The sequence below is a fragment of the Manacus vitellinus genome, unplaced genomic scaffold (assembly GCF_001715985.3).
Source record: "Manacus vitellinus isolate BGI_N305 unplaced genomic scaffold, ASM171598v3 scaffold_4_pilon, whole genome shotgun sequence".
NCBI lineage: Eukaryota > Metazoa > Chordata > Aves > Passeriformes > Pipridae > Manacus > Manacus vitellinus.
Window position 1 is genome coordinate 42,499,373 of NW_021940604.1, and position 22,890 is coordinate 42,522,262.

Consider the following 22,890-nt stretch of genomic DNA (forward strand, 5'->3'; position numbering starts at 1 on the left):
GAGATTTATTTTAGAGTTTAACATACGATGACTGTTTAAACACTCAGCAAGGTAAGAGTGTAACTACTTAAGGAAACAAGACTTAATGCACTGGTTGCTGCTGGGTGTAAACAGAAGAGAAATGTATAGAATGGGCAGAATTTTTATTTGGGTGCCAGAAGAACGTGGGATCATGGTGCAAGGATGTCTGTAATAGTGGATTTCTAGGTTATATCCACGATGAAGCAGTGTTTCCACACTCTGGACTTCTGTTGTTTAGAACGTGATGTGTGCGATCAGCTACATCCACAATGATAGCAGCCAGGTGTTATTTTTATGGTGCCTAAGCTTTTTTGATTGCCAATACATTTTGTATAAAATGCGTAAATGTAGATATGAAGATTTTTGCTTCAGAGTCCAGAGCCTCAAGCATTCACTCTGAAAGTGCTGTGTTGTTTCATGTCGGTTGCTAGAACCTGAGGTTGAGGAGAGACATGCTGCTGTGTGAAACTGCAGAAGGACACACAAATGATAAGCATTCCAGAAAAATGGTTTTGATTTGCCACAGTGGATTTACTTGTAAAGGTAAAAAACCCCCTCCCCGCCTTTTTTCCCCAATAATTTTTTGTTTGTTTGATTTTGTTTGTTTGATTTGGGCTTTTTTGTTTGTGTTTACTTAACCTATATTAAAACCCAGAAATTACTTATGATTTTAATATGTAGGTGTGTGTCCTGCAGGTTGACGTATGTCAGAGGAATACTTGAATTAGTAGCTATTTACCCCTCACCACTGGGGGATGAATAGAAGTAATCCTTAAGGACTGGGTAATCCTTACCTGGGTGTGGTAAAACCCACGGAAAAGGGACATTTACTGTGGTAGAGAATTTGCATACTTAGCAAACAACACAAAGAAAGGTGAGGAAAAAGGTATTACTGCTGCTTAAATATAAAAAACGAAGGCATAAAACAATTTCTTGAAAAATCACTGAGGGAATCTGTGGTGGATTGTGACTGTGAACCCTGTCTCCAAATGACTAATCAAGTACCTTAATTAGAAGATACTTTATTTCCCCCTGGGTCATTATCTGTTTCATATAGAAGTAGATCCTACATGATTATTGCACTATTAGAAAAGTCGGTGATAAGTCATCTATTAGGAGAACTTGTGAATTGTGAGGGGTTGGTGATATTTGCCTCAGTCTGTATAAGTTTTTTCAAACTTTAGCAAAATGAACATACTTATTCTGATAATATAGTCCAGTCAGTAAGGACAACAAAAGACCTCTTTAGTTGAACTCTAAATAATAGACAAGTCTCCATTTGTTGGAAAGGGGTTTTCTATTTTGGATACCAAACGGTTATAAGACGTGGAAGAGTCCCAATGTCTCATGGAAAGTTTTGAATTATTTTATTGTAAATTGATTACCAGTAGTTATTTTCTTAGGTAAGATTGGACTGTTTCTATTCAGGAGTTATCCTGATGCTTGGTCAGATAGAAAATGTTAGAAGTGAAGAGCATGTTCTTGAGCAGTGCCTTTTGTACCCCACTTGTGCTTATACTGCAGCACACACTAGAGAGTTCTCCTCCAGGGAGAACTGCAGGTGCCTCTGTTCTGGTGCTGCTTCCTGCTTCTGTCTGTTACTTTTGCACGTATGTAAATATTTATTGTTTTGTGTAAGATGTTCTGTGATTATGAATATAAAAATAAGTATGTGACTGTAGCTGTGAAGGTGTGGATGACATAGAAAGCTACAACGAACTGGAACTGTTCGGTAGTTCAAAATTTGGTTTATATCAGCATTATATTTAATAAGCTGAGGTGCCAGGTAATTGTCTATATACTTTTGTGTACAAACAAATTATATACATATGTGTTTATATTTGTGTGGCTTTGGAATATCTTGTATTATTAAAGCCAGCTAAGTGTTTTGTAATATAAACGTAAAGGAAAAAGACCTGTTGGAAAGAGCTGACCAAAGTAAGAGCATCTCTCCCCATGGAAATATCAGCATTACTTGGGTAATGAGGTAGCTAATTTCTCTCTATAATGACAGTACAATTGACCTCAGAATTTCAGTTGGCATTCTGAAGGCACTGAGAATTGGGCCTTTAATTTTAATCTTGAGTTAAGTCTCTAGATTATTCCACATGGCATAGAATGAGTTTGTTAAACCTCCAAGTTGTGTAAATTAGACTCATATAGCTCAGCATCATAAAGCTCCTTGTAGGACAGGCCATAATTATTCGAAAGATTAGCCTTTGCACTCAGTGAGCATTAGTACAGTCTTTCATGCAAACCTGCAATAGTTGTTCCAGCTAGTATAAAACTGTTGATGCAAATTAATTTTGTCTTATATTCAGGATTTCAACTAATATATTTGCTTTGTGTGGGTTTTGGATTTCTTTGGACTATTGGAGACTCATTTGCTTTTCATATAGGAAGGCAGATTTAGTTCATGACTGTGTGTTTCTGTTAAAAACTTGGGATAATAATAACGTTGCTGTATGAAAATTATTTGTCTTGGAAATATAGTATATGGTAATCATATCCTTAACCCTAAATGTGAAAGGCTGTTGTTCAAGCCTATGACCTGCTAAAATCAGGCCTCTAATACTTTTTAATTTTTTATCAAATTTTTCATTGAAAACTACTTGTGAAAATATGCTTACAAATTTATTAATTTACTTGTCTAAACAAGCCTTTGGATTAAAATAAGATTAATGCGAAATGTTTATATAAGTACAGACATTAATTTTAATCTATGAACAGTCCCTTTTCTGCTTATTGTTTCTTTTTTCCCTGATGTTTACATCAGGTGAGACGAAATCTGTGTTCATAAAATAGTTGGTATTAATCATAGTTTACTTTGCTGTCTCAAGAAATGCAGTGTAAATAACTGGTAGATTGACTCAGAAAACACTATAATATTGAGAATGTGTATTTTGGATATCTTGATTTCATTAGAAACTAGATTTATATATTGATCAGTTGGAGCCTTTTCAATAAAAAGTGCAAACTCTAGATGAATACAAGGTACTTATGATTTCTATAAAGTAGTGATGTGCTAGCAGTTCCAGACTTGGTTCAAAGCTCAGTACAGTTAATGGGAATATTTCTGTTGCCATTAGTGGGCTATCAGGCAGTCATTGTAATACAAATATGATATATTGACTGATATAGCCAATAGATTTGTAATCATGAAAACTGATAAAATATACTGCAGGTGTTAGAACTGACTGCATTTTGCTTTTTGTATTTTTTTTTAAAGATGATTTTTTTTTGTCATGATGTGACAACATATTATGTGTTCGTAGCTTGAGGAAGTGTTTTTGTCTTGCAGAATGTAATGCAGATAAATCCCAAGTGATAACTGGATTTAGGGAAAACAAAAATACTATAAAATATTCGAATGAGTGTAACAAAGCAGCCATTGTGTTTATATTGCCCCCAACTTTTTAGTCATAAAACGCAGGCTTGGTTAAGAGGAAAGAAATAACAAATGATTGATGTGATTTAAAAAAATAAAAATAATAAAACTGCCTTTCAGACATCTGAAGTAGCTTAGGACCATTTGATCTGTGATCTTAAAAAACATGTACTTTGAAAAACAGTAAATTGTTTTTTCAAAGAGATAGCAATATAAGTGCAGTAAGTGAAGGTTAGATTCAGATACCCTTGTCTAAAAAAAAAAGGTGCTTCGTTCTTTAAATAGTGCTTGAATCAATGGAGCCGGTTAAGGTGCAATTCAGTGCAAATAGCAGAATTTAGTACCAACTCTTTAAGGGAAGGTCAAAGACATTAGCTGAGGCTTATCTGGATGGCCAGAGGCTCATCAACAGTGTGCTGTTTTCTGGCAACATGAATGTTTTCCTTGGAAGGAGAAGAAAATATTTGGTTTGTCTTGGGAATTCTTTCAGTAAATTTATGTCATATAAAGTCTCCTTGGTGTATTCATTCAGGGAGCACCTGCTGTAACTGTCCATCTCTCTTCCTTCGTGCTTCTAAGTAGATATTTTTAAACTCAAGAATTTTTAAAATTGATAATATTTGCAGTCAGTACCAGGAAAAGGCAGAATACCTGGACAACTGAGTAGAAAATTCCAGACAACTGTTAACTTCCCAAGCACTGATCACCTCTGTAATGTGTAGAATAGAGTGGCCATTCCTAGCCAGGAGGTGGCATGATTGGGCTCCACATGCCAAAATAGAGCTTTATATCCGGACACCTTCTGGGAAAGGGCTTGTCTGGCCCAACAGATATATCAAATTCGTGTTCATTGGATGCATACTTTTCTCCTGTAGGCAGTATGCAGACAATATACACTGACAGGCAGATTTGCTGGAGCATGCTGGGCTATTTAGTAGTCTTTAAAATCTGATAGGATCGGTAGCGACCAGTGCATGAGTCTCTTAATAAAGGCTGAACGTCTGCCTAACCCACCAAAGTAGTCTCATGAGAGTGGAACAGTTCCTCCATGGCATGTGAGGATGTGGGTTTCAAGCTCAAAGTGCAAGATGTGTTGGGTCTTATTTTAGAAGGCATAAATGTAGCTGCTGTTTGGTAGTTCCTCTCACAAGTTTTATTAAAATAGGAATACATCACGCCTCTCTGTGCCTTGCAGCTGTACCGTAGGTTAAACATTCTGCTTATATGAAGCAGTTGTTTTTTTGATCGGCAGGGTTGCTGCAGTTATGTGGCACTTCAGGGTAAGAGTGCCTTTTCAAAAACAAGCAGTTTTTAGCTGTTTCAATTTAAATCTCTTCAACAGAGTGCTGAATGTGAAGGAAAAGTCAGTATCCTCACAAGCTGATCTCAGAATATATATTGTTCTTTAAAATATTTTAAGAATAAGAAATAGGAAAAGTGTTTTCATCAAGAATTTGAGGTGTAAAGAAAGCAAACATACTAGAAAAAAGCAAAAGCTGTTTTGCAGATGGTTCCTGTTAAGCAGGGTGAAGGTATGCATTCATCTTTTGTTCACCTTGCATTTTTTGGTCCTTGGATGGGCATCAGTGTGCTGTATCAGAATAAGCAAGGAAGCAGACAATTTTTAAAATGAAGTGTGTAAAGTACGGAACTTTACTGATGCTGCAGTTTAGTCTTTGGCTATATAAACAAATAAGGACTGTGCAGTCTGACCAGAGAAATGAAAAACCTTAATACTTGTGTAAAGATCTGAGGTGTGTAGAATATGGAGTTTTGACTTGTTTCTTTCCCGTACTGTATACCTGCAATGAATACATTCTAAAACTCCCATCTGTAAGATGTAGACTAATGTTGAATTTCATTCTAATCTTTGAGATCTCTAAGTGAAAAGAGCTTCATAAGAAATGCATATTATTATTATTATTACTTTTAATATGAAATTATTATTTTTAAATTTGCAGGCAAAAATAATCCTGGTTATTACAGTCCTCTGTAAATCCTGTCACATTTTAATTAGAATACTGCTGGAAATGAGTACAGCTATTTCCTTATCGTAAAAAGGGTCAGAACTAATAAAAACTATGAAGAAGAATTATCTAAGACTTTCAGCAGATTAAAAAACCTCCAAACCCCTCCTACAATGTTATGCCTGTTTCTGATTTCACAACTTTTGTTGTTGGAAGGGAATTTTTTAGTTTAAATACTGAAAAAAATATCAAGTGAAACTTATAATAATGCTAATATGGTAGTATTGAAGATCATCCACATTTAATTAAGATGATACAAAGTTTCGATGGTCATAAATAGCCACATAAATGGTTACATATATCATATGTGATATAACCAAAGGCATCTTAAAAACTTCAAATGCTCTACTTGCACTGGGCATGCCTGTTTATTGTTCTTGGATTAGCATGATGCAAAGACTGAAAGGGACAGGGCAGGTCACTGCTGTTTTAGAATTTCTCTGCACCTGCTGAAGTGTTCATCAAATACTGTAACATCTAATTCTTATTGTAGGGGTTACACTGAAAGATGTAAACTTCAAAATCTTTTAATTCATGAAGTACTTTGAATTCTGGCAATTGATGTGACTTGGAAAAAGTAATACCTCATGCTAGTCTGTAAAAGTTTTATTAAAATCTGCATTCTCCTTTTAACTCTCTTTTGAATTTGCAAAAGAAATTCTACTTGTTTTATAGTAGAAGCAGTTTAGATGTGCTAACTGGTGAAGACAGGTTTGTCTTCAGCAAAAGCACAAGTAGGGATCAAGGCCCCTGGCTCATAAACAGTCAACTTCCAAAGAGCAGCACTGCAAATTGAGGAAAAATGGTTTTCCTAAGACGTGTGAGCACTGGAAAAAGAAAACAAATCCCCATTTGGCATATTCCCCAAGTTTAATGTTCCCTAGGATTCAAATGTATGTTTCAAAGCTCTCTTTCCAATGCTTGAAGTTAGAGAACTTGCCATGAAATCAGGGACTTGGTGTGTATGTGTTAAAATAGCTTTTCAGTATTGAAAAATTGAGGTAAGTTATCTCTTAAGTGTAAATTTTATTCTTCGTATTTCTGGTAATGTAGGCTCATATTGCTGATTTTTCTAAGCAAACTTGTTTCTTGTATTTTGTCTTTTTTGAGATTCCAAAAAAAACTATTTGATGTTGTCTGGGTGAGCTCTAGCTGGGAAAAGAGTGAAACTTTGTTCTTCCTAAATACTTAGGACTATGCTGATTTGCTGCAGCTATGAAGCTGGCTCCCTGACTCTGCTGTTTCCAGCTAAAACTGATTTTTCTCCAGTTCTGCTGAAAGCACCAAACTTAAGTGACTTGCTGTGTCTTCTGTTGATGTTTGCAAGGTAAGTGAAAAACTGATAAAACGCAGAATTCCAAGAGGCGTTTCTCCTCCCTGTCTTTCCATTCAGTAGGAAAATGGCAAGTTAATTTTGGTAAATGATGCTTATTATCCTGGTGTTTCCATAGGATTGTAGAGCTATCTAATAGATTAGCTTTCACACAGATATATATTTCAAATTATTTCACTAATACTTGTATGCAAAATAGTGGGATTTAGCCCATTGTTAAATCTGAAATAACACCCTCCTCATACTCATAGATCCAGGTAAATATATGACTTGTATCAGTTTATTGTTATGCTCAAAAGCCATTGGCAGGTAATCCACCACACTCAATTCTTATATTGCATGGACTCTTTTTCCTGATCCTACACACTCCTATTTAACAAGATCATTCTATCTTTGTAAATATACTATTGCAGAATGCCCTGTAATTTATTCTATTTGATTTGTTAGAGATTTTCCAGATGCTGTTGCTGCTGTTACTGTAGTGGTTGTTCTTTGCTTGCTTCAAATGTTTTAGAGTAAACACCAACAGATCAGGGTGTGCAAAAGCCCCTGTAAAGGATGGTTTACTCATCAGTGGAAAAGCAAAGGGATCCTAGGTCAGCAGGGAAAGTCGGAAAACAGGTGCTCATGTTACCTATTTCATTACACTTCTTTTTCCAGAAGATTAAACTGCGAGGTAACCTGGATATACAATAGTTTATGCTGAGTTGTGCATGACAAAAAGGTGTTCATACAGTACTAGCTTGTTAGAACACACAAACCATCTATTCAGCATGGAAATACTCTTGCTGCTCCAAAGTATATGAATAATCTGAAATAATATGTCAGATGCAAGGGAGAAGGGAGGACTAAGTTTTTTGCTTGAAATATTTTGATGCAATGCTTTTTTGTAATAAGGAATGTTTGTACTGTCAGCTATCCAGGTGCTTATTGTGGTGGAAGTAGAAGGAGATGTCTTCATCCAAACATTAAAATGTCCTAATTTGGAGATAAATAGAAAATAATTAGAAGCTAATACCAACTTTTGGCTGGAACGGTCTGGTTCTTGAGAATTCAACTCTGTCCCTTTTCACAGCCTTTAAAGTTTTTTTTTTTTGTTTTTTAAATAATGAAAAAGTAGGATGGAGAAATGGAAGAGTGGGGAAAAGGGAAAAGGGAGGAAAGGTGGAAAAAGGACAAAAAAATAATGGGAAGATTGTAAAGGAAGTAGAAAAGGGAGTAGTGGTACACAAAAGGGTATAGAGAAGAAGATGGGATAATTAAGTGAAGAAAATATCAATTTAACAGGTGAAAAAGATTCTGTTATTTTAGCTCTGAGAAACTGATGAAAGCACAAGATATTGAACATTTAATAAGGACTTCTGGAAGCTTTTAGTTAAATTTTATTCAATTAGAATGGATAGATAAAAGTAGGGGCTAGTAAGCATTTGAAAATGCTGTTTGGTCGTTTAAGAAAGATTAAAATAAAATTCAACTCTTTCTGAAAACCTTCTGTTAAGAATGACATAATTTTGAAACTGTTGTATTTCATGTGTTCAGAGATACGCTATACGTATCTGCCATGCATATATATGTGTTAAATTATGCAGTAATTAAACACAACAATCTGTTTTGCAGAGATTCTCCCAATTTTATACTAAACAGCATCTGAGATATTCCCTGCCCTTGAGATATTTGCAGTCCTTTTGGAATATTATGGTTATCCAGTTAACAGTTTAATTATGCTTTTTATTTTAAATGGTAGTATTATAAGATTGAACAGATTGACATTTTAGAGTTTCCTTCTTTCTTTACATAATAGAGCCTGCAAACTTTGCACTGTACTAGTGGTAGGGGCTTTGAACTTAGGTTTTGATTTATATCAGGCAGAATTACTTCAGGATAGATTCACCAGTTTGACTCAACTGAAATATTTACTACATCTTGCATTCCGAGTCAGATTGTGGTGTTTGGTCACTTTTCTTTCCTTATATAAATGTAATATCCTTGGGATAGTTTCCTGAATTAGTTTCTGGTAGTGTGAGTTTTCAGATTTTTGTTGAAATTGCTGACAGTTTCTTCATGATTTGTACCATTCCTTAACAGTGAATCAGAATCAAACTGCAGAACCTTTTTGAGATGCTTACTTTAAGATTATTTTTTCACTTTTTTTAAGTTGGGGTTACTGACTATTTGAGATCCATCTTAAGCCATACTTCCCTATATGTCACTTAAACAAAAGCACTGAACTATGGATTACTACAGAACATCTTATGTCAGAGACAGCAGATTAATAAACTAATAAAATTGATATGCAGGACTGTATTATGCATCATATCTTCTCATTAGGTTGTTTTAGGAAAGAGAGAACAATCAGCTAGAAAAAAACCCCAACCACAAAGTCTTACAGCTTAAACTTGATTTTTGTTTAACTCTGTTTTTCCTCAAATTCTGAGGAATTGTAACTGCCAGATCTTTCCAGACTGATTTATGGTCACTTTTAGCTCAGATGAGAACACCATCTAGTTTGATATTTGTCTCTCCTATTGAATTCTGTTTACATATAGTAACACTTTGTTTTCATTACACCCAAAATACAGAAGCTGTTGGCTCTTAAACTGTTGCAGATGGGCTGCTTCAGTACTCTCCAATATGTCATGAGGCCATTTTGGTCATATTTATTCTAGAATACTTAGAAAATGGAAATTTCTCATTACTCTGTTTTTAGAGTTGCTTATTATGTACTTTGGACAGGAGTAGTCATCATTGGCTGCTTCAGATATCTGGATGAGGTGGGATTTTGTTACACTGTTCACTATCCCAAGGCACCTTGGTACCTTTCCATTTGTCTTGTAGGGCACACGGCTTAGTTACTGTCTCTTTCTTACAGTGATCTCTGTTCAATTTACTGTATTAATTTTTCTGCAGAACATCCTGCATTTGTTTCTTGAGTCTTAAACCAGCTCTCCAACTCTGTCCAGGAATGTTCCAAATCCTTGGGGTTTTGTGTAGTTTATCTAAAGGGGAGTTCCCTGATCTTTAACTTCCAAACTCCTCCAGTATGAGGTTTGGCTTCTTTATAGAGCACCTTCTTGCAGCTACAATCTCAAGTTAGGATTTGTTCACGTACCAAATTCAAGCTGTTTCATTGATATGTAATATTAAATCTTCAAACAGTTGTTTGTTTTTTATTTTTTTTCTTTTGAGTATCTTTCCCTAGATTTGAATTTCAGTTTCTCTCTTACCCTATGGTGGTTAGTCCTCATACTTTTGGAAAAAGTGTTCTTCATCCTTAGGAAATGTTCACCTTGCTCTACATTGTCAATCGTTTTTTAAACACAGTAGAAAAAGATAACAGGAATTTAGAAATTAGAAGCTTCATGTTTTCTTTCCTTTGCTTGGTTTAAATGAAAACTATTAAAAATGTCAGGAGCTTCTGAAGATGGGTTTTGGGGGCTATTACCTCACTGACATTTTATGGCAAGAAACCTACTTCAGAATTGTTTGATATTCTTCTTGCACTATAGAAAGCACCGAGTCCTATCAGGGTCTAGGAGTGGTGTAATTAAGTATGACAGTATTTAAGAAGATAATAAATGTCAAATAAAAATAATGAGTTCAGATGTTGCTTAGCTCAGAACAGAAGGCACAGATAGGAAAATCTGAAGCTTTCTGGTAAAATTAATAGGGAAAAAATTAACCTTTTCTAAAATATGCCTCTAAAATTCCTGAGGAGGAAAGTCAGTGAAAACCTGGTTGAGTGTCTGTTGTGTCAGATTTGGCAGATGTCACTCCAGTGCAGTAAGGAAGAAGGTTACTACTGGACATTTTAGGTGCATATGTGGGGTTTGTGCATGAAGAAAGACTGTGCCAAAAACTAAGTCCAAACTCCAGAGTTAAATGGCTGATACATGCTAAATTTCTGTACCAAGTAACTCTTTTCTTAGCCAGCAGCATTGAGGGGGGGGGATTCTGTTCAGGCTGCCCATATACTGGGAATAAATTTTACAGAACTAAATTTTTAAAGAAAAAAGGTAATGTAGAGTAAAATGCTAAATGTCAGTCACATCATTAAAAGTGATTTCCTGCTATGCTAAAGCTAGTTTTCTGTTTGAATTTGAATATTTTAACTGTTTTCTGTTTATCACATTGCTGTATTTAATAGAAGTGTTTGGTCTTTTTAAAATCGGAATGTCAGTAGGTAAATCTAATCTGTACTTTTTAAGTGGCATATTTTACTTTGCTGGTCCACAATACAGTTTGTCAGGGAAAATAATTGAACCAGACTTGAATGTTGTGGATTTTTGCTTTGAGAGTATTTTGTTACTTTTCTGAGCTCAAACATAAATGTTTCACAGAGGAATATGCCACTGAGTATTGGGATTTGGGTAGAAAATATATATGGTGTGAATGAGAGGAAATGAATGAGGTATTTTGGGCAAGTTTTTTCTTTTTGCTACTCAATTGAAAATGACATTTTTTTCATGAACTCTGAAAATACTCCTGATTCTATTGCACAGGTGTCTTCTGGGGTCTCTGCCAACAGGTAGAGACAAAGGACAGCAACATCTAAACTTTTCCCAGAGCTTAACAAATATAGTATTGGTAATGTTCTTGTGTCCCTACATTGGAAAATTAAATAATTTTTCTATTATGATTTATCACTTACATATTTTTTCTAAGTAAGACAATACTGCTTAGTAAAAGCAAGTTCTTTTAACTCCAAAACTACTGAGAGTATCTGCATTATACTGCTTCTGCCTTCAGCTACAGTTTGTGCATCATGCTGCCAGTGATATTAAAGTGATTTTAGATTTTGAAAACACTGCTGATGCTTTCGAGAAAGCACGCAGGATCACTCTTGAGGAGAAAAGACAATGCAGAAAGAATCGTGCCTTGCAGAATATATCTCCTAAGGAGTCTTCTGTTGTACCTTTTGCAATCGGACATGTCTATCTTGTATTGGCCTTATTAGCCACCAACGCGCTTGTAACAAACGTGGGTAGAGCCCTCCCCAAATCTTCATTTGTAAAGCCCAGCCATGAATGAATGAGATTTTGAAAGACGAAAGACTTGTTTTTGAGCTGATCACTTGCCAAGACATGAAGTTTTGGTTACTTTTTTTAACACCATCTTTGTTCATTAATTCATTATTGGAGGATGTAACTTAAACCATTACAAATTTCAGTGTTACCTTGTGTTTGTCCTGGAAGCTTTCAGTCCAGACAGCAGTTCACTATCCATTTCTTTCCACTGACAAAGTGAGTGAATTAAGGTAAAACTGTCTCATAACCATGAAGCATCTCTGTTGCCTACAGTATTCCATCGGGTGCTTTTTCATGTGGCTGACAAAAGACCCTCATTTGAATGCTGAGTAGTGTAAAGGCCATTATAAGCTCCTGACCTCTGAATTCTAAAACGTCCCCATCTCTTATGATTTAAATGTTTATAGCCTGAGGTGCAGAGACCAGGAAAGGATGTTTGGTCCAGAGGCAAGTCTCAGTACTGCCAAGATAATGATCTTACTGTGAGTAAGAGTTATTCTGAAAGAAAAATAGTACCATTTTACAGCAACAATTTATTAGAGACCTTTAAAAAATAGTTTTCAGGTGCCAGCTAATCCCAGTTATCATAACATTATTGCTATCACTTTAAGAAAAATACCTGACAACTGCAGTCAAGTCTTTGATATCCATTTGGGTTCATTCCCAGAGGGATATCTTTCAGCTGTTTTGTACAACTTTACAAGCAAACCAGACTTTAGAAAACATAGGTATTGATGTTCAGTTCAGAGTTTAAAGTTAATGTTTAAGATTGTTCTTATGTGCTTGAATTGAATCGTAACTCATGTTTAAGTCTATTGTTTCTGCGTGGAACTCTAGAAATAACCTTATGCTCTTAGTAAATTGAATTAATATCAGATAGTGATGATGCAGCATGTGCCTTTTTGAGAAAATTTGGGAAGACATGTTTGAGGAATAATTAGTGCTAGTGAACAAAGGTTTTCTTTAGAGGTTGAAATACATCTTCGTTTATTGGTACTGCTTCATTTGAAGTGGTTGAATAACCGTGTCCACTAACCATCTTTTCTGGGTGCTATCTGTCTCATGGTTCCTCACTGAATGGTCCTGTTGGATACAAAAGTCCTCTAGTGATTTCTTCCCAGGAACTGGATATATGGAAGCCTGTTACATAAACTGTATAGTGGACAGAGGGGAAAAAGAGTCTTAGTATCTACTACTTACTGTGTATGTACATGTGGAGAATAAGTTACTCAGTCTTTTCCACCTTTTAGTGAGGATCTTGCCCCTGAAAGTTCTTAGTTAATATTTACGCATTTTTTATTGTTCTTTTTTGTAATTCTTGTGCTTTTCCTATATCATGTGATGCTGTTGTCTCACTTGGATTACAAGCTCTTGGAGGCAGGTGTGAGGTGCTACGTGAATATGGTGTGGTACTACATATGAATGTTTTTATCACTTGTTGTTTGTCAGGAAACTGGTCACTGCAAAACACAGTTGCCTGTAAATGCCACCAGCAAGCTTTGAATTCTATCCTGGAGATGTCTTGTACCCAAATGCTACTGTTCATATTCCCTGTTCATTCAAAGTTTCAGTTCAGTTGAGCTCTTCCCTGTAGACATATCCATGAACATGTTTTCCATTGCCATCTGTAATAGGTCTGTTTGCTTTGGTAACCTTTGGTCTTTTCCAGTTTAGTATTGAAACCATAATTTCTACGTCTCTTCTTTCAGTTAATATATTTGGAAGTTGTTCTTGATTATCTCTGCAAGTGTACCATCCAATAACCAGTGCATCCCGGTCTGGATAGGAAGGCCTTCCTGCCCTCACAACAGGATCTAGACTGTACTGTTCTTTGTATTGCAAAATAATCCAGTCATTCTTAATGTACCTCTTGCAACAATACTGTCATGTTTTTCTAGACATTTCTTTTTTTCTTAAATTACAAGCTGCTTCTGCCCACATCTGACTTTATTCATATCGTTTGTGCACCCACACATGGTATTTTGACATCAACAAATATCATACACATTGTTGTAAAACATGTATCTTAATCACTCTTTCATCATTCTTCTTGCTTATATTTTCAGAGATGAGGTAATAATTTTAGAACCTTAGAAAATTAAGCAAAGGTACAGTAACAACCTGCATACTTAGCAAATGCACTTTTAAAACTAGCATCCTGGGTTTTTTTTCCAGTTAAATAAACACTGATATATTCAAGTTATTAATTTACAGGGTTGCAGCAAAGAAAACTGATAATGTATTAGCAGGACAGTAGGAAAAGAAGGGAGAATGCTGGGCTGGATATTATCAGTTTCTTTTTTAGGAAACAGAAAATTTAGAGCAGAGAAAACCAGAATGTTTCCAAGGCACCAGAGCTTAGCTGAATGAATGCTCTGAAGAGCAAGTAAGTCCATGTGAATTGAATTGTGTGAATAAACACTATTTAAAAAAAATCTACAAAACCTCAAACCCCTTGAGTGGTAGTCAAAGGTGCAGAATGGCAGTAGGGGTGTCGATAGTTATCATTAAACAACTACTACAGGTTGGGATAATACAGGAGACAACGTAAGAGAGATAGGAGACAAGCTAGAGAATTAAGCTTGAAATAATTGAAGTGGAAGCTAGTGTAAGAGTACAAGCATGAAGGAAGTAAGACAGCATATAGCTGAAATAAATTGCAGGAGAAAAAGAGAACAGGTGAGAAAGTTGAGGAATAGGGGAGGAGGGATCCTCATATGGCTTTTTACAGTCCAAAAAAGTCTACAAAAGATAGTAGCAGCAGCAAAGTCTAGGGACAAAAATAGGGTTTCAGTAAGGTCAAGAAGCAGGGGAGTTGTTAATGTGTATTTTAGTGTAATGTTGTGACAGTTTGAGCCACATTAGAAATCTAAAATCCAATTTTTAGACTTCCCCCCACCCCTTCTCAACAATTTATCCTAACACCAGAGAGAAACTTTCAGGCCAGAGGCTTCTGTAGGGGAAGGGGGAAGTATATACATTTATTTACATAAATAAATACTATACAAACTAAAGGCAACTATATATATATATATTACATTACTATCAGTCAGTCCTTTCAAACCCCTCCATTAACTTTAGTCCAGGAGCAGCCTTTAAGGCTGATATGTAACACAGTCTTTTGCTGTGGGAGTGTTCTGGGCTCCTGAACACTCCCTCCTCACCAAGTCCAGCAGTTGTTTGTTGTAGTCTCTCCTCTTCATGAAGTCCGAGAAGATAGCTTTGAGTCCTTGTTCTTCTGCTGCTGGTGATCTCTCCCTCTCGGTGTCTCACTTCGGTTTTTAAGCTGCTCTAGTGTAGCTTATCAAGCGTCCACATCCTGGAATCTTCATTCCTCCACATCAGTTCTCAGCTGCCCCCGGTCAGCTTCGGCAGGCAACTCTCGAGCTCTTGGCTCATCTCCAATTTTGCCTGGGACTCTTCTCCCGAGCGCAGGGCCTACTTCCACGGCCCAGTCTCTTGGCTCAGCTTCAAGTTGAGCCCCTCCTCCACTTACAGTGGAGGGAAAGAAAAAGCCCCCCTCTACAGCTTCACTGCAGAAAAGGAGGGGGAAGAGAGGGCTTGGCTGCTTGGATTTTGAGCGGAAGCGAACAACATGAGTGGTGACTGGCTCTCCAGGGAACACTGTCCTGGCACCCAATCACCTCTGAGCCCCCCCAGCCTCTCAGGGGGGGGCCGATTTCAAACTATGACAAATGTGATGGAAGCTGCAAGAGAAAAAATATTTGCATGAATGGCAAGAGAAGTTCTGAAATACATCTTATGATGCTAAGAAAATGCTAATAGTGATATGCAAGAGTGCGCCACGCAAGTGTACACTTGACATGACTTTTTGCTACTTGACAAAAGTCAGACCTACACTTTTCTTGAAAGTTGTTATTCTGTTGCCATTAAATTCTCTCTATGATAAGTTAAATGATTTAGCTGAAGATCATCGAATATCCTGCATTGGAAGGGATCCACAAGGATCATAGAAGTCCTCCTGGCCCTGCACAGGACCATCCCCAAGAGTCACACCATGTGCCTGAGAGTATTGTCCAAACACATCTTGAACTCTGTCAGGCTTGGTGCTGTGACTGCTTTGCTGGGGAGCCTGTTCCAGTGCCCAACCACCTTCTGGGAGATGGTGTCATGTTGGTATATGTTACCTTGTTGGTTGTTACTCACACCTTAATATTCCAGCTTTCTTCAGAAGACAAGATTATTTTTTTTATTAGTGATTTTTTTCCAGTACTTTTATAACACCTATTCCTGGCACTTTCATCTTGCTACTGCTACTTGCTCTTTCAGTGGGAAAGGACAATTCAGGGAAGGTTTATGGAGGACCCAGGTGGGAATCTTTTAGCACCAGATGGCCTTGTGCATTTCTTTGTCATTGATATGGTATGACTGCTACACACCTTCATTTGAAGAAAGACTTTGTCTGTCCCTGGAAATTTTTTGCTTTAACATTAGTTAATATATTTTTATTTTCCCAGACTCTGAAAACATGGTATTCTGTAACAGTTTAGTGTTGTTTACTAGAATGCTTGTCATTGATGCTCAAGCAAGGAGCATAATCATGGCCATGTTATTCTACCTTTAAACAAATGGTGCAGAGCATATGCAGAAGGGTTGAAACTGAGTGTATCTTCATGTAAAGACCATGTTTTTCACTTTCTTCTATTTATGTACCTGAAGAACCCTTACAGTTTTTTACATCTCTGTTCAATTTCAATTTGGGCTGAGCTTTTGCTTTTTGAACTCTGTCGCTGGCAATGCTCTTGTAGTTCTTAGCAGGTATTCTGCTTTTCTGTCTCTGGTATACTTCTCTTGGTTTTGAGCAGACTCAGAAGCTCAAAGTTGAGCCAAGGGGGTCTCTTGTTCTGCCTGCTTCCCTTACCTTTAAAGGGGATGAAGTGTTTTTGTGTTTCCAGGACAGTGTTCTGGAAAAGCTCCCAGCTAGTTTCTTTATCCTTCATGGAAGCTTCCCATGAAGTCCATGGCACAGTGGATACCACTGAGAAGGGTCTGGGTTACACACTCCTTTCAGCTACTTATGTACATTGTTGAGATTTTCTTCTGAGCTTTGTCTTCTCTAGGCTAAACAGTCTGTTTTCTCAGCCTGTCTGCATTTGTGAGATCCTCCACTCCCTTAATTGCCCTTGTGACCTTCTGTAGAACTCCCCGGTACGTCTGTGTCTCTCCTTGGGCTGGGTAGCCAAGAACAGGGCACAACACTCCATTTGTGGCCACACTAGTGGTGAGTGGAGGGGAAAGGTCTCCTCAACCTGCAGGCAGTCCTCCTCCTCGTGCAGCCCAGGAGGCTGCTGGCCTTCTTTGTAGCAAGGGCATGTTGCTGGCTCATGGTCAACTTGGTGTTTTCTAGAACTAGTAAATCTTGTTTTGCAAAGCTACTTTCCAGGTGTTTGGCCTCCAGCTTGTACTGCTGCATGGTGTTGTTCCAGGTGCAGGACTTGGCACTTACCTGTGTTGAACTGGGAGGTTCATGTTGATGCATTTCTCTGGGATGTTGAAGTCCCTCTGAAAGGCAGCACAATGCTCTGGTCTATCAGTTGCTCCTCCCACTTATGTATAATTTGCAAACTTGATGAGAGAGCAATCTCTCATCATCCAGGTGATGATGAGTGTTTGGCATTGGACCCAATATTTGAGTCTTGATTAAAGTGCCTTAATCTTGAATGTTACCCCTATATGGATTCCAAATGTGAGTATATTAAGTAAAAAGAATGTGGAGAACGCATGTAATAATGTGAAGATAAGTGAGTGGACTCTTTTTCCTTGTTTATGATCTCTGTGTGGTTAATGGAATTAGGAAGGTTAGTCTGACAGGTAAAACAGCAGAAGTCTGTGTGTGCCTAATTTGACACAACCTGTTCCTCGTGAGTTGTTAATAATACATCTTTGTGTCATAGTTAAAATCCTGCTATCACAGTAAACATTTAACTTCTTGTAGATTTTTTCCCCCTGTATATTCTTCATTTGATACAAGTATTTTCTGGATTTTTTTTAAGTACTAATGCACTGGGTTTGTGTGGTAGGGTTTTGGTAGCAGAAAGCTGCTGCAGAGGTGACTCTCAGAAGCTGCCAAAAGCTTCTTCCATGACTGGCAGAGCCAGTGCCTGCTGGCTCCAGAGGGACCTGCTGCTGGGCAAGGCCAAACCCATCAGCAGTGGTGGAAGTGCCTCTGGGATAATGTATTTAAGAAGGAGGGGGGGGAAACTGTGCAAGTGCAGCAGGAGAGAGGAGTGAGAATGTGACAAGAACAACTCTGCAGACCCCAAGGTTAGTAGAAAGGGAGAGGGAGGAGGTGCTCTAGGCACTGGAGCAGAGATTCCCCTGCAGCCCATGGTAAAGCTTATGGTGAGATAGGCTGTGCCCCTGTAGCCCGTGGAGGTCCACAGAGAAGCAGAGATCCACCTGCAGCCTATGGGACCCCACGGTGGAGCAGGTGAATGCCTGAAGGAGTCTGTGATCCTGTGGGAAGCCCATACCAGACCAGGCTTCTTGCAGGACCTGTTGCCCTGGAGAGAGGAGCACATTTTCGCTCAGGACTCGTGACTCCATGGGGGACCCACAGTGGAGCAGTCTGTTCCTGAAAGACTGCACCTTGTGGAAGGGACCCAAGATGGAGCACTTTGTAAGACTGCAGCCCATGGGAAGGACCCATGTTATAGAAGTTCATGGAGGACTGTCTCCCATGGGAGAGGCCACATGCTGGAACGGGAGGAGAGCGTGAAAAGTTCTTCCCCTGAGGAAGAAGGAGCAGCAGAGACAACCTGTAATGAACTGACCCCAGGCCCTGGCCTCTCCAATGGGGGGAGGATGGAGAGAATCAGGAATAAAGTGCTAAGAAAACTTCTCTGTCTCTGACCCTCCAGGACCCACTCTGGCAGTCACACTTGCACCACCTGAGCTGGGACCAAGGCCCCTTTGCAGCTACACCCCCACATTCACAGAGTCAGACCAGGTTTCCTTACTGGCTTAATTCCAGGTTTCCCATCGCACAGTCTTAGATGTCTTGATCCTTCAAATAATTTAATCATGATATGATAAAAAAGTAACAACTCGAGGTGGTGCCTCCGAGAGGGACCTCGAACAAAGGAAACCCTGGGCTTTTATACCCTCACATTCTAAGCGTGGGAGAGTCTGGAATCCTCGTTTCCTGCCGTGTCTCTGAGTATTGGGTCCCTTGGCTGGGCCACAGGTGCCCTTTGTTGTGCAAAGGGTCAGCAGGCATAGGCTCTTACCTTGAGCTCCACCACCCAGAGCTCACCCTGCAGCTCAAACTGCCGCTGCTCGCTGAGCCACCTACACTGAATATAATCCTCCACAAAAAGTAAGACTGGGAGGAAGGGAGGGGTGGAGGAAAGGTGTTTTTAAGATTTGGTTTTATTTCTTGCTATCCTGCTCTGATTTGACTGGTAATAAATTCAGTTCATTTCCCCAAGACAATCTTTTGCCCATGACGGCAACTGGTGAGTGATCCCTCCCTTCCCTTATCCCAACCCACGAGGCTTTTATTATGTTTCCTCTCCCCTGTCCAGCTGAAGAGGGGAGTGATAGAGCAACTTTGGTGGGCACCTAGTGCCCAGCCAGGGTCATCCCACCACAGCTCATCCATTTCAGTCCAGTAGACTGGATTCAGGTAGGAGCCACCTTTGGGATGTATTATTTTGTTAGCACTTGATTTCCCACATTGTAATTGTAATTTCTTCTTATCTTCTTAGGTCACTTTGTCCGTTGTGTTACCATATTTTTTGTGCTTTGTTTTTTATACATTATCTATTCTTACCTTGAAATGTAACCTTCAAGTGACTTGCTTTTTGTTTAAGTAGAAAATAGTTTTCGTAAGTATGTTTATATCAGCTAAAGGCAGTCAAGTTAGCGTGGTTGGTGTAGGGTATACTGCTTTCTCTTCACTTGGGAGCATGTTGTTACACTGATTTGCTGGTGGTGAATAAGCAGTAAGTAAAACACAAGCAGAACATTAACCCTTTGGAATAATAGGGTACAGAAGATTTACAGACAAAATTGCTTGAAGAATAGGCAGCTTAAAATGGGATACTTTCTAATAAAAGTCTCTTATTGCAGTACTGTGAAGTCAGTTTTTTGTCTGTCTTTCACCATATTGTGCAGGAATGTTGGGCAACTGAGTTTTGGACTTTGTAAGCAGCACAAAAGCAAAGTGAGTGACAAGAAATGACAAAAATTGTATTGCCGTTCTGGGCCAACATCTTGGGGATTAAATTCCAAGAGACCTGTTCACCACTGTGTACTCTGTAAAAAGGGTATTCATTACTTTTGCGGTGAATGTGGACTACTGCAAGTCTACAGAGCAAATAAAGTATTACTGCCTCTAACACATGCCATTTAGAGCTCTTGTACTAATATATGTGGATGGATGCAGAAAGGGAATGGTGTAAGCTTTACCAAGAACCAAAACACCGAGTGACTGCAGTTGTTTTTTCCTACTCAGGTAATGAACCACGTTGCAGAAATGAGGACTGCCCCAGTTTGTTGACTACACATGGATGGATGCCTGCTTTGTGGGAGCTTTGTGGGATCTCTGCTTTCCTCCAGCATATAATTTTCTGCTTAGAATAAGATCAGTGTTGTTGAATTCTATTCATTTGACACTGGAACTCTGTCTCTAGGTTTGGCAATGCTAAATGTTAACCTAGTGCAGCAGCTTGAAAAACAGTTTCGTCTTAAAACTACTGCAGATTGGAGTTGCATTAATCTCTAGTGGTGATCATGTTTGCCAGCTGGGTGCCTGTTCCTGTTTGGCATAAGTCTCCTCATATTTAGTATCTTGTTATTTTTTTCCCCTGACAGTATCTTGACTTCTTTATGCTGGAGTTCTTCCTTGCAGGAAAGAGGCCAGCATTTAATCTCTAGGAGTTTTATGTTGAAAAGGTATCACGTCTTTTAAGGCATGATGGGCTGCAGGAAATGTTTAAACTGCCACTTGCCAAGTCACGTTTTGCTAATCATTTATACATTTAGGTCAGATAATAAAATTGCTACTGGAAGTTCTTACAGCCAGCAAAGAAAATCAAATGCAATTATCTCAATGACACTAATAAATATGGGCTCCTTAACCTGAGCTTTTAAAGGATATCGGCTATAAGCCCATATTCATAGTAGTCTAAAAGATAATTGAATTTTACATAAGTCAAATGTCAGTTTTATGTTTTACAAACTGTAGTAGTAAAGCTTCGTTTGATCTTCAGCCAGAAAAACCCCACCAGATCATCTCTAAGTCCACCAAAATGGTGGAAAATTATAATTCTGAGATTAAATGATAAAAAAGTCAGAGAAAAAAGTAGAATTTGAAAGTATGACTCTTTAAACTTTTTTCATACTGTACAGTCTTCTTTCAAATTTAAGTGTGGTACTGAAAGCTTGATAGGCTGCCCAAAAGGTCGGGATATCTTCTGTGCATGCAATTCATTCTTAGATCTGTGTATATTAGTGACAGAACTCTTATTCAGTTAAACAAAATTAATCCCTAGTTTTTATGTGTTTTGTCTCATTTTTAATGTATTGTCTTGAGTTCTGCTTCTTGAGTTACTGCTTCTTGGGTTTTACCAATTGAAAAAATCTGTAAATTAAACCTGTGCAGGTTTAATAGAAGGAAAACATTTTACTAATATCTTCCCAGACATCCCACTGAAAGCATGAGACACCATAACCCTTCTAGAATACTGGTGCAAGGGGGATTTTTATATTCAGTAGAAATGAACATTGTTCATCCAAAAGATACTTGGTTTTAAAAGCTGAACAATTGTCAGACGTCTTTAGAAACTTGAAACTGTTACAGAAGCAGACATGCCATGATTTGTAATAGGTCTGAGTTAGCAATTATTTATCTTCCTAATGTTTACAGATATTTTCTTAATTTCCACTATTAATGTTGTTTTAATTTGTTATTATTTATTTATTTCCTGTTGCATATTTTCACCTTTTCAATCTTTTGATATCTCATCTTGAATATTCAAAAATACTTATGAGCAGTATTAGCATTTTCTCTGCAAGCTTTCCAAGTCCCTTACAGTGATGTCTCCTGACCCTGTTTCTTCCCCAAAGACTTTGTCACTGTTTCCTTGCCTTCCTCTTGTCATCTTTTTCTTACTTTGTTGCCAGCTGCCACAAAGCAGTTGCAGTCTCTTTGACCACACTTGCAGCGGCCCTCCTGACAGCAGAAGTGGCAATACAGAGATGCTCATCCTAACTAGAATCCCAGCTGATACACAGTTCCTGGACCATGCTGCAGTGAGAGGTCTGTCTTATGTGGAGCAAGTACAATTTTAGTCAGGGTTGTTTGCTTGAACTTTATACCACATCTAACCTATATGAGCTTGGTATAAATTCTATGATATTCAATCAATCTGAAAACATCTGATTGATTGAAGTAATCTTTAGCCCAGAACTATTCCAAGATCATTCACTTTTTAAGTTTATCTTACTGCGTTAATAATTTTTTTTTTAACAAAGGCTGCAATGAAAAAGGAACTCATTACCTCTGGATTTGTTGATGTTATCTGTTATTAGCTTTAATGTCCCTTTGTGCTAGTCAGAAATGTGCTTAGTAGTGCTTTCTGAAATTTCAGCTTGGTATAAAAGTGTGACTTGGTTTATGGTGCCAAGAATTTTAAAAGAAGTGAGTAACACCATTTTGAAAACCCATTGCTAGTAAATCTAATTTCTTCCTTAAAGACAAAAATATACCTCTGAATTACTGGGTTTTGATAGTTATATTCTTCTAAGTTATCATCTTTCATGTATTTTAAACCACAAAATTACAGCATAAAGGAGAAGAAAAACTATAATATTGGACTAACATAGATGAAGTATTCTTTTTAGATGATTTTGCTACCCAAATACAGCTACTGTATTCTACAAGCACATTTGTTTTGAAATTTTAAGAGCAGTGATGAGTCATAAAAATTCATCATCATCATCATGGCTAGGCTTCGTGAACGAAGATTTGGGAAGGGCTCTACCCACACTTGCTACAAATGTACTGGTGGCTAAAAAGGCCAATACGAGATAGACAAGTCCAGTTGCAAAAGGCACAGCAGAAAGACTCCT

General features: G+C 37.9%; 1 protein-coding gene across 12 annotated transcripts in view; it reads left to right on the forward strand.

Moving 5' to 3' along the window:
• The first annotated feature begins 6,702 nt into the window (after positions 1 to 6,702).
• The window catches only part of KHDRBS2 (KH RNA binding domain containing, signal transduction associated 2), a 335,422-nt gene continuing 319,234 nt past the window's right edge, over positions 6,703 to 22,890 (forward strand). For 10 of the 12 annotated variants that reach the window (XR_003916117.1, XR_003916120.1, XR_003916125.1 and 7 more), the window contains exon 1: positions 6,707 to 6,763. The gene's annotated coding sequence lies outside the window, so the exon portion shown is untranslated. Of the gene's footprint in view, positions 6,764 to 22,890 lie in introns of all 12 variants that reach the window. The other 2 variants (XM_029962857.1, XM_018078343.2) reach the window with 2 other exon arrangements.